This window comes from Hevea brasiliensis, chromosome 1 (genome assembly GCF_030052815.1).
Source record: "Hevea brasiliensis isolate MT/VB/25A 57/8 chromosome 1, ASM3005281v1, whole genome shotgun sequence".
NCBI lineage: Eukaryota > Viridiplantae > Streptophyta > Magnoliopsida > Malpighiales > Euphorbiaceae > Hevea > Hevea brasiliensis.
In genome coordinates, this window is record NC_079493.1 from 119,757,821 (window position 1) to 119,769,714 (window position 11,894).

An 11,894-nucleotide genomic window follows, 5' to 3' on the forward strand; every position below is an offset into this window, starting at 1 on the left:
GAAGAGTACCGCTGCATCATGAAAAGTCCTCCAATTAACACTGTTCAGGCTAGCATCTGCTGGGCAAGTGAAACACCAGGGACAAATAATAGTGCAAAAACATCTTGCCATAAGAGGAAGGCCTAGTCATGCATTTCCTCAGAGAGATTATCCACACTTGATGCTTCAAATTCAGCAACAGAAACACTATTATCGACATGCCTGAGATTGTTGATTTGTGGAGAGAGCTCACCAATCATATTAATACTGTTTTCCTCAGGATCACCATGAGCAGCTACCTCTTGAAGTCGAAGAGCACACTCCAGATTCCGCAAGACAACTCCTATAGGAGGCCTGTCAATGCGACACTCAGCTAAGCATTTCTCAGCAGTTTCACAAAATTTCCCAAGGGAATCTGGTCTTATTTTCCCCACAAGTGTAGAATCTGTTACTTGCTCCAACTGACCTTTTTTCTTCCATTCCATTATCCAATCTGCAAAGTTCATTCCTTCTGGAAATGTTGGATCTGTAACAGGTCTCGCACAAAGAACCTCAAACAAAACCATCCCAAATGAATACACATCCGATTTTTCTGTCAGTTGTCGCCTCTCGAAATATTCAGGATCAAGGCACCCGAAAGTCCCCTTCACTGCTGTACTCACATGGCTCTGATCAATTTCAGGTCCTTTCTTCGCAAGCCCGAAATCAGCAACTTTGGCCATGAGATTCTCATCAAGCAAGATATTTGCAGACTTCACGTCAGGATGAATGATTACTTTAGAACATCCAGTGTGAAGGTAATGAAGTCCTCTAGCTGCTCCAATACATATCTCAAGCCTTTTCTTCCAACTTAAGCTGGGACGACCCAAGCCATAGAGATGATCCTTTAGATTACCACTTTCCATGTATTCGTAAATTAAGATCATCTCTTTTTTTCATAACAGTACCCAATTAATGAAACTAGATTGCAATGTCGGAAGTGGGATAGCATCTTAATTTCGGTCCGGAACTCTGCAAGTCCCTGTTGGGAACGTGGATTTGCCCTTTTAACAGCCACTTTTGTGCCGTCATTTAGAACTCCCTTGTACACCTTCCCAAAACCACCAATACCAATAACCCAACTCTCATCGAAGCAGTTTGTGGCCTCTTCAACTGCCACAAAAGGAATGCGATATCCCATATTAGAATTCTTACTACCAACAGTGGGAGAATTCTTACACTTGGTCTTTGAATGACCTTGGCGGGCTAACTTTTTCCCTTTATTGCAAAAGAAAAAGATAATTGCAGCTAACACCACAGCAATAACAGCCCCGATGATTAAGCCCACCATAATCCCCACATTCTTCTTAGCACTTGTTGAATCAGGAGGCAAAGTTGCTGACCCAGTGGGGCTTCCCAGATTCTAGACCATTTTCATTATCTCCAGCCCATTTAGAATGGCATTGGGATGAGCATTAGAGTAGGAAAGTGTACTAATACTCACCCGAAGCTTATTGCTGACAGTTAATGCTGTGACATAATCCATATGCAACATAGCATTACGATTTAGATCCCTAAAACCAACCCAAGAATCTATGTAAACATTGAAGTATAGCTGGCCAAGATTTTTACTTAATATATCACTGATGTGAAACTGAACAAGGTACTGATATCCGGGATCAATTACGAACTCCCACGTGACGTTCGCATCACTTGCTGAGTTCATAATGGTCCCAGTAGCATAAACGGCAGGAGAAGCAATATCTGGTGTTGCCTCATCTTGTAGTAAGCACTTGTCACCGCCGTTTTCTCATATGTTTGTGGCAACATTCGGGTTGACGAGATAACTTTGGTCAGAAACCCAAGTTCGCCCAAGGGTATCATTCTCAGGGAAAATTGTCGGTCCACCCATGTTCACCCTATAAAGAGTCTCCTGAGCTTGCGAAAACAGGCCTTGGAATCGCCCAATAGGATTAAAAGTGCTGGCATAATCTGTGATGAGTGCATCTGGGACGGAAAAAACTTCCAGCGCATTCAAGAATGCAAAGGAATTTTTGGATGGGATTCTGAAAGTAATTTGAAGGGTGTTGGAGGTTACATTAATAGAAAATTCTTTAACAACATGAGAGTTTACAGTGAAATTGCTGAGAAGGGAATGGTGTTGGGCTAAAACATCAAAATTTGCGCTACTCATCTTGTAAACATCATGAAGAAATGGATAGAAATAAAGGCGAATCCAGTGTCTGCCAGGTTGTTGAATTGGAAATGTGAATATGGAGGTTCCATCAAGGATTCTTGCTGTTTGATAGAGGAATGAATCGTCGGAGGAAGTGACAGATACTGAAGTTTTGGCAAAAATGATTTTTGGGGTTGAGAGGGAGTACGTGGTAGAGTCGTCAGCCAAGAAAACATGGTTGCCCACCGTCGTAAGGGTTTTGCGGTTGTCGGACGCCTATCACCGAAGTGGAGAAAGTGAGAGTCGCCAATTTAATTTTGAGGGAAATTAAAGAAAACCTCTTGCAAAAATAAATTTAAAAACCACTTCAAAAAAAAGAGAGATTCTAAATTTGGGGTCCATATACGGTTGGGAAATGTGTTAAGCACCCCACCTTGTCCCTTAACGAGGGTAGGCAGACTAAATGAAGTTCTCTTCATAAATTAAAATTGATAGTTTGGGGCTAGAGTTGTAATGTTAACCCTTTGTATTGACAAAGAGATATTTAATATTTCGCTATTACGGGTTGTCCAAATACATGAGTATGTAGGATGACCCTTCAGCGACTAGGCATTGCATAATGGGTATTTTGAGGGTTACTGTGAGTATTAAAATTGTGAAATTTTCAGAGGAAATTCTGCCTTATAAACATGAGTGCCTTGAGGAGAACTCTCCATTGGACCTCAGTATGATAATATTCGGGAAACTTTGGAATAACTCTCCCACAGATCCGTCATTTAGAACTGTATAATGAGCTTTAGTTGTAACATTGGAGTTTAAAGGGAAGAGGACTCTTTCCCGATCTAAAATGTTCCATTAAGATTTTAGCTAAAGTGATTCAGGTAAGGACTATCTCCTGATCTCTTGAAATATTTTAATTTGAATTTAAGCTAAAAGAATTCAGGTAAGAATTCTCTCCCGATCTCTCATAATATTTTGTTAAAATTTGGCTGAGTTCGGGTAAGAACTCTCCCCCAATCTCTTAGAATATTTCGTTAAAATTTGGCCGAGTTTGGGTAAGAAATTTCTCCCAATCTCTTAATATATTACGTTAAAAATTAGGCTGAGTTCATTAAGAATTCTCTCCCTATCTCTTAATATATTGCGTTAAAAATTAGGCTGAGTTCGGGTAAGAACTCTCTCCCGATCTCTTTAATATTGGGAAAGAAAATCACTGAAGACACAGGGAAGCCTTGAGAAGGGCTTTTTCTTGCTCATGGGATCTCGTATATGGATGACAAACATTATGCCGAACTCTTTCGTTTTCCAATCTCTTTTAGTCACTCCCCCAGGATCCAAACTTGTCTTGATTTCCGATCTACTATCTTGTCATTTGGGCTTGCTCCAAGACTCGATCTCATAACTTATTTTCTTTTCGATCCCTTCAGCCTATTCCGACCTTTTTATGACTATTCGAGTTCGTTCATTTTCCTAGTGTTTGCATTTATTTGGTCTAAAAACTATCACGTTCGCGTTTCAACCTATATTCTTTGGTGTTTACGAGTCGTCGATGACTCGAACACCTAACTCAAAGAGAAATGAAAAATAAAATGACTATAAAAATAAAATTTACGAGTGAATAAAAGACACAAATGATGATTATGGGTTAAGACAATCTATTTTAAGATTCACGATGACTTGAACATTCGCCTCCCAAAAGAAATGAAAATAAGACGATGAGAAAAATGAAACTTGCGAATGATAAAAGAAGACATATATTGATTATGAATTAAGACAACCTATTTTAAGATTTAGAGTGACTAGATACCCAAAAACTTAAGAAAACGAACCAAGGATATTCAACAAGCAGTAGGTTAGACGTTTACCTGTAGAAGGTTGGGGTGACCAGTAAGCCAGCACAGATATCAGCAAACCTTGAAAAGCTGAAGATTGAAATGGCCGAAAACTTGAGCTGATCCGAGGTGATAAGAATGAAATGGAATGAAGTCGAGCCCACAGAGCATTACACAAATATGGAAAATAAGGACCACAGTTCAAAGTTATTTTCAATGAGATACTTCATAAAACTGGTTTCTGAAGTTCCTTCAAATTTTAGGACTTCGAATGACAGGTAATAAGACTATGGCAAAGTTCAGAGTTTCTCCATGATAATCACCACCTCTTTTTTTCTTTTCTTTACAATATTGCATATCGGTATTTATAGGGAATGGGTGTTCAAAATGGAGGGTCAGGATCCTATCGGGAGGAGACGAAAGGCTTAGATTCAAAAGTACATAATCTGATGTCTGGGGATTAAAGAGAATCAAAATGGAGGGTCAGGATTCCATTCAGAATATCTGTCCTTTCATCCCTTAATCCAACGGTCAAGAGTCTCACCTTACAAAATGGATCCAAAGGCTGGGAGCAAAAGGCATCGAATCTATCATCTGCTTTTGATCCGAGGGCTCCAAATCTATCCTTACAATTATAAGCAATGGTGTAGATCGAGATGTACAGGGCTGCTTTAATCGTTTGGCGTCTGACGGCTAGGAGGGCGTCCTTGCAAATGAGATGTGTGGTGAGGATCAGATCATGCCTACAATGTTTTAACTAACTTGGATCTGATGGTGAAGGGAGCTAATTGAAAGTCCTGATCGGAAGTTGTTTAGCCCCCCTGATTTCTCCGATCTCTATAGGTCGCCCCCTGCTTTTCCGATCTTATTGTGACCGACCCATCTTCGGATTGTTATTCTGATCTTTATCTTCTTTTGCATCCAGTCCTTTTTACTTCCCGATCTCTCTATTTTCCACCTCCTACTCAATCTGATCTGTATCGGTCAAAGCAATAAATTCTTCGGTTACCGATGAGCTCGCTTCGACTTCTGCATGCAATAAATGCCAGGGCCCTATATATATGTAGCAATAGGAAATCACTTTCGCACTTCACTTTTCCTTCTCAGCTTATTTCAAATGCACCACTTCCTCAATTCTAGCTTTTCCGGCGATAATTCTAATTATGATGGCCATTTTGATCTTTTTTTGACTGTTTTCTTCACCCCTTGCCTAAAAATTTATGACCCCGGTGATCAGAGAGCTATGAGAATGTCATCTAATGACAGTGAGAGAACCAGACTAATTTACCGATCAAAGTCAAAAGTGACGACCTTGCTGATCTTGAATCGGTCTACCGGTATGATTGGTAGACCGATCTCGGACAAGAGGACTGCTAATTTCAATCTTGATGTCGGTGACCGCCTCTTGAAGTTCATTTGTCTCCCAACCATGTTGGGCGTCTCGACTGCAGCTCGGTTCTGGTCAATGACATCAGCGATAACTCCGTTCAATATCATGAGAGTCATAGTCACCCTATCTGACCTGCACATCTATCCAATATTTGTGGTTGGCTTTCTGATCAAACATATCTTTTGATTCAGTCACAAGACTAGGCTTTGACATAGATCTACCGTGTGACATTTTGAGTTCAGAAGTGGTCTGAGTTAGGTAGATTGTAGTGTAGGGATATTTGTAATTGCTGATCTTGAGAGATTGCCCAAATGATGTAATATGATCTTGAGAGATCGGCCAGATGATGTAATCTGATCTTTTGAAAATGAAATGAAATTTTATTTGAATATTTATTTTGTTTTATTATTGCATTATTTTCCGATCTCTTTTAATTGTGTCTGATCTAATCCCACAAAACCAACTCATTAACTGATCTCTTTTATCCGATCTCCTTTCCACGCTTCTAGAATTTTCTCGATGCATTGGAACAGTTAGATCTTGCTTATTGATGTAGCATTTAATTCATTAGCACGTATAAATAGGGAGGGCAGTAGCCATTTGCAACTCATGCCACTTTTAGATTTCTCTCATCAACGTCAAATTCTCTCTCGTTTTCTAAGTTTTTTTGGCATCGACTAGTACTCTGGTAAGAGCTTTAATATTTTTCCGATCAATTTTCCTTTTTATTTCCTGAAATGAGTGGTACCGAGGGTCAGAGAGTTGCAAGCCCGCCTTCCATCCAGATTTCGTGGACCTCGAAAGAAGGCGACGCGGTTGGGCTAAGCGGGCGATCTAGCACCGCCATTGTTTCGGTCACTGGTCCAGCTACTAGACCGAAATGAGCATCCTCTTCGAGGAAGGAGAATATGCTAGTTGATGAACTGCCATCAATCCTTAAAGAGACTGATCTCCAATTTATTAGTCAAGAATACAATCCGCGGATTGACTCATTTGAACTGATCAGGTGACATGGCAATCTTCGGGCTAATCATTTCTTTGAAAAAGGAGATCTTATCATAGTGTATGAGGAGCAGCTAAAAGCCGGACTCTGTTTTCCCTTGGATGGATTTTATAAGGCTATCTTGAAATTCCACCATGTCTCGGTAGCTCAAGTGCATCAGAACTCCTAGTGGACTCTAGTAGCCTTCAGAGGTCTCTGCCGAGCTAAGAAGTTAGAGCCTATGGTCAAAGTTTTTACTAAGCTGCATAGGCTTGCCTGGAGAAAGGATGATGAATTTTGATTTTTTCAGGCGAAGCTGATCTTCGGGCTTTTCACCGATCTCCCTTCTTCGCTGAAGAACAGGAAGGATCAGTTTTTCATCCTTAGGAGCAAGGATCGAAATGGCTTTGAGGGGATCCCACGTAATTGGAATTATTTGGTCCCCCAGTTGCCCAAGAGCTCACTTTAAATAAAGATGAAGATGCCATGGTGAAAGAATTAAAATCTCAGGCGGCCACCCATAAATATTCGTACTTAGATGCGGTCATGGCTGGATTGAAATAGTGGATGATGCGGTTGATCGCCCATGAAAATTATGAGCTTCAGCTCTCTGACCTCGGTCCTGTGATCAGTATAATCCAGATCCCTAGTCTCTCAATCTTAGCAAACTCACTGACTTCTTTTTTGTGCAGGTTTGGTGGGTGGTGAAGCTTCCAAAGAAAGCCCCAAGGGAAAAAGGGAGGTCTCTCGAAAGGTACAAGCAATGAAAGAGGCTACTGCCTCTGCTACTCAGACACCCAGATGAGACTTGGTAGAAGTACCTAGCTCCTCTCCTCGATATCAGGAACAACCGGTCCCGGAAGTAGAGGTCGTCGTGTAACGATCGCGAACCAGCCACTAGAGGAATTGTCCGCTTTGGCTATAAGCCTCACGGTTTTGTCCCATAGGTGGAATGGAGAACTTCCCAGGAGGTCACCCATCCTAGGATTTCTCTCAAACGAGCACGTTTAACCCTGGAGTTCTTCCAACTCTCCAGGCCATTCCACCAAAAGGCGCCTCTAGTGATTAGTTCCCCCATTTTATATATCATTACTTTTTGAGCCCAAGACCAACTCCGTGCTTTGCCGATGTGGGATTTGCCTAAGGGACCTTTCTCCCCCCCTTTCGGGACTCAACGTCCTCGCTGAGGTTTGCCCCACCATCGCTCAAGAGGACACGCGAGCGGCTCTGATACCAATTGTAACGATCGCGAACCAGCCACTAGAGGAATTGTCCGCTTTGGCTATAAGCCTCACGGTTTTGTCCCATAGGTGGAATGGAGAACTTCCCAGGAGGTCACCCATCCTAGGATTTCTCTCAAACGAGCACGTTTAACCCTGGAGTTCTTCCAACTCTCCAGGCCATTCCACCAAAAGGCGCCTCTAGTGATTAGTTCCCCCATTTTATATATCATTACTTTTTGAGCCCAAGACCAACTCCGTGCTTTGCCGATGTGGGATTTGCCTAAGGGACAGAGCCTCCCCTGTTTTATTAGCATCTGGCGGGTTCCACTAATCACTTGTTAACATGTTCATATTCATTTCACACATTTCCATATCATATTCTCTTGTATCATATCATTTACAATTATTTATGAGATCTAAAAATGAAGTATCATCTATTGCATTCATATAGAAATTCATAGATAATAAATTACAAGTTTTCATTTCAATCTCAAAGTTTAATTACGAGTCCAAAATGAAATACATCATGACTAAACATAATGAACTAAAATACTAGTCTACACATGGGCCCTACCAAAATACAATAGACCGGTGAGGTGACTCTGATCGGTGGCAGATCTGGTCGGAACTCTGTCCAAATACTACTGTGGCGATCACGATCTTGAAGACCTACGCGATGGAAAACCAACGCGCTAAGCATAATGCTTAGTGGTGCATAATTTATAATAACAATAATTAAACAATTGAATTAATATTTACAAATCATAATTTCTGGGTCTTTTACATTTTTATTGCTCTTTGGAAACAATTAACATTATTGGGATCTTTCCTGTTTACTTATTGTATATTCAGTATTAATTAATTATTATCAATGCCCATGAAACCTATAACAAATTATAAAAGCTGGATACACGGGAGTATACGGGTTAGACAGCCATATGTCTACCCTGTATACATCCATGTGCACGAGGCCACCGTCGCACGAGACTACGCCAGCTTGTAAAGCCGTAAATAAAGTAGGCACAATGGCCGCAAGTAGGCATATAGCACGTAGAACAATCACACCGCACATAAATTGCCGTTCATGATTTGCTCGTAAGCGATCGCTATCTGTGGTCCCTAATTGGTATACCAATTTATCCAAACTAAATAAATAAGTCTAGGTATACTATGGGCAATTAAACATTTTTAATTATTTTAGCACTATTCATCATTACTATTTTCTGTACCGTTAATTAGTACCATAAATTTCATATTAATCGGACATTAGTCCCAATTTACATATTCATATCGTTTTTAATATTTAATTATCCTTATGAGTATTTTAATTATCATATATAGCATTTTTCCCATGAACCTTTCTTTAGGTTCATGTTGATGTGTTATCTTTATCTAAGAATTTGACTAGGTTAGGATGTCTATTTAGTCACACTTTCTTCATAACAATTGCTCCTCTATGTTTAAACTTGAATTTCAGTTTTTGAATCACTGAATTTGGAGTTATAGAACTCAAGTTATGGTCAAAATACCATAACTGGTCCCTTTGCCTCTAAGCTGTCCAGAATTTACAATTCCTAGTCAATAAACTTTGACCAGTCATTTGATCATTTTATGGTCATTTTTAGACTTAGGTTCCTTCACAAGATATGTTCCTCTATGTCTTAGGGACTCCCAGGTACAATTTCATAATTTTTCAAGCTTGGTATAGTGAGTTATGGTCAATGAATTAACCTAGACTCTCAGTCCTATAAGGGCAAAAACTAATTTCAGGGCAGTATGTTTGACCCTCTTTTTAGGGTCTTTACACTTGGAATTTGGCAAAGGTGTCACACCTTACCCCTCTGTAAGGCATAACATGATCCCGTAGAATACCTAATGAACTACCGAACTTCACCTACCGATAACTCATTAAGTACCCTACAAGGGATTTTAAAACAATTTTCTTATCTTTGACAAGTGGTGAGCATTTCTAATAAGTATTTAAAATATTTAGTTGAAATTAAAACTAATTAATATTTTTGGCCATTTTAGTTTTCCGCAAATTTTATAAAAATTTTGACAGAGTTTCCTCTGTATTTTGAGAAAACCGTTCTTCGAATACCTGTAAAAAGCACTTCTAAAAGTTTTTCTCAACCACTACTTCAGTTTCACAATCAAACTCAATCAATTTCTCAAGATTCACAAGTTCAATAATTCTCAAAATATCACAATCAATATCATTCATATTTCATTAAAAACAAAACAATTTGTACACAACCTTACAAATTTATATCAAAAGAAACACAAACTAAACTTTATTACAAACTTCATACAAATTTGTGTACAAGCTGCTCAAGACCCATTTTTACATGTCCATACATTTATGTGCAATATATACATCAAAAGAAGTATTTACAGTTAGGGTATAAATTATACCCGAAGGCTTCAAACTGATGACTTCACACACCTCAGCAGCTCAGTCTGCTGCTCCTCTAATCTCTCTGCGACAAAGAATAAAGCTATCACTGAGTACTAAGACTGGTGGTGCACAATATACTAAAATAATCTTTATGCAAAACTTAAAGCACATTCATTCAAAAATTTGATTAAACATGAAAATTAAATACAATCATGCATTGTAAGATTTTACATGTAAACCAAGTTTATTTCAAAGTATCAAAACACATTTCATAAAACCCACAGTTAAATCATGCCATTCGAAACAAATAGAATCTCAATAGCCAGAGGCTAAAGAGAAATCACATCACAAGGCTAGCTAGCTCAAATATATGAATATCCATTCACATCCTCTTCTACTGGCACACCTCAACACTTCTCCAGAGAAGGAATCAAAATTCGAAACTAATTACCCCCACTAGTCGTGCTAGTGAGGTGTTCAAATATGTGGTCATAACACTGTGGTTTCAAAACTTATCTTAACAATTTGCTAAACATTTTCTTTTCAAATATACACAATAACTTTCACAATTTAAATCAAACATCATAAAAATGCTATAATCCAATATTTTACATTATTCAAAACATTATGCAAAAGATGATTATAAAAGTATATGTTGTGCACAAACCTCAAACGAGTCGCCTGTTGGCCTTGACTCGACTCCTCGGGTTCTGTCCCGGTATTCTTTTCCACTAAAACACGAAATTTTCCAATGTTTCAGTACTAAAACTTAAAATAAATCCAAAATAAACTTAACTTCACATTTACCTAGCTCTAACGTGTTAAATTCGATGTTCTCGAAATTTTGTGTTTTGGGTTACTATTCACTGCACTATTCAAGTCAAATTATTGACTTTCTAAGGCTTAATGGGTATGGGAACTCCAACTTCACCCACATACCACATTTTGGTCACCAAACTTGTTGGTTTTGGTCATTTGTTTAAAGCTTAGGTCATTTTGGCAAAATTGCCAATTTTCGTTTTAGTTCTCGAAGTTGCACTGTTCCATTGGTCGATCTACTGTTGGAATTTGACAAAACTTCCTTCATAGAAAATGTTCCTTATTGTCTTAAATGTATTCTCATTTTTGGATCACCTCAATCGGAGTTTTGTAGCTCAAGTTATGGCCAAAATAAGTTTACTGTTCATGTGTACTGTTCATACTGAGATTTTGGTGCTGGCAGATTTTTGGTCCAACTTTGGTTAATAATTTGATCAAGTTAAGTTCATAATTTGGTCTCACTTTCTTCATATGAAATGTTGTACTATGTCTTAGGTTTCCATCGGTTCAAGAATCGCCTAAATACGAGTTTTCTAGAGAGAGTTATAGCCATCCAAACATTGCTGCTCAATGAAAATTCTGCAGAATCTCAGTACAGTAATTTAATTTTGCTCAATGATTTTGAAAGGGTTAATGGCCTAATTTGGGTTGGTGTTCTTCATGAAAGTTTTAGATCTATATCATATCTAATTGCTGGTAAAATTTCAGGTCAATTTGACCTACCTAGCTCGAGTTATGACCAAATGAACAGTTAGTGGCAGCCTGCTATCAACTCACTTTGGTCAATTGTTTCACCAAGTTTTGGTCAGTTTTTGGCTATAGTTCCTTAATGAAAATTGTGCTCTTTTATGTCTATTTTCATCTCCAATTGGTGGCATATCAATTGGACTTGTAAAATTTGAGTTTTGGTCCTTCAAAGTGGGTTTGGTCATGCTGCCAGCAGCATGACCATTAACCTCCGAATTTAGTTTTCATTCCTATCATTCCCACACAACTTATTTGGTCATAATTGACCATTATTTCATTTCACAATAGGTTAAACATGCCATTTATGCATTTCTCCAAATTTTGGTCCATAAACCCTAGCATTGAAACCTTAATCTCACTAACTCTTGC

General features: G+C 38.8%; 1 pseudogene; it reads right to left on the reverse strand.

Moving 5' to 3' along the window:
• Positions 1-122: 122 nt before the first annotated feature.
• Positions 123-6,203, reverse strand: LOC110653837 (receptor-like protein kinase HERK 1; annotated as a pseudogene).
• Between the last annotated feature and the right edge of the window lie 5,691 nt (positions 6,204-11,894).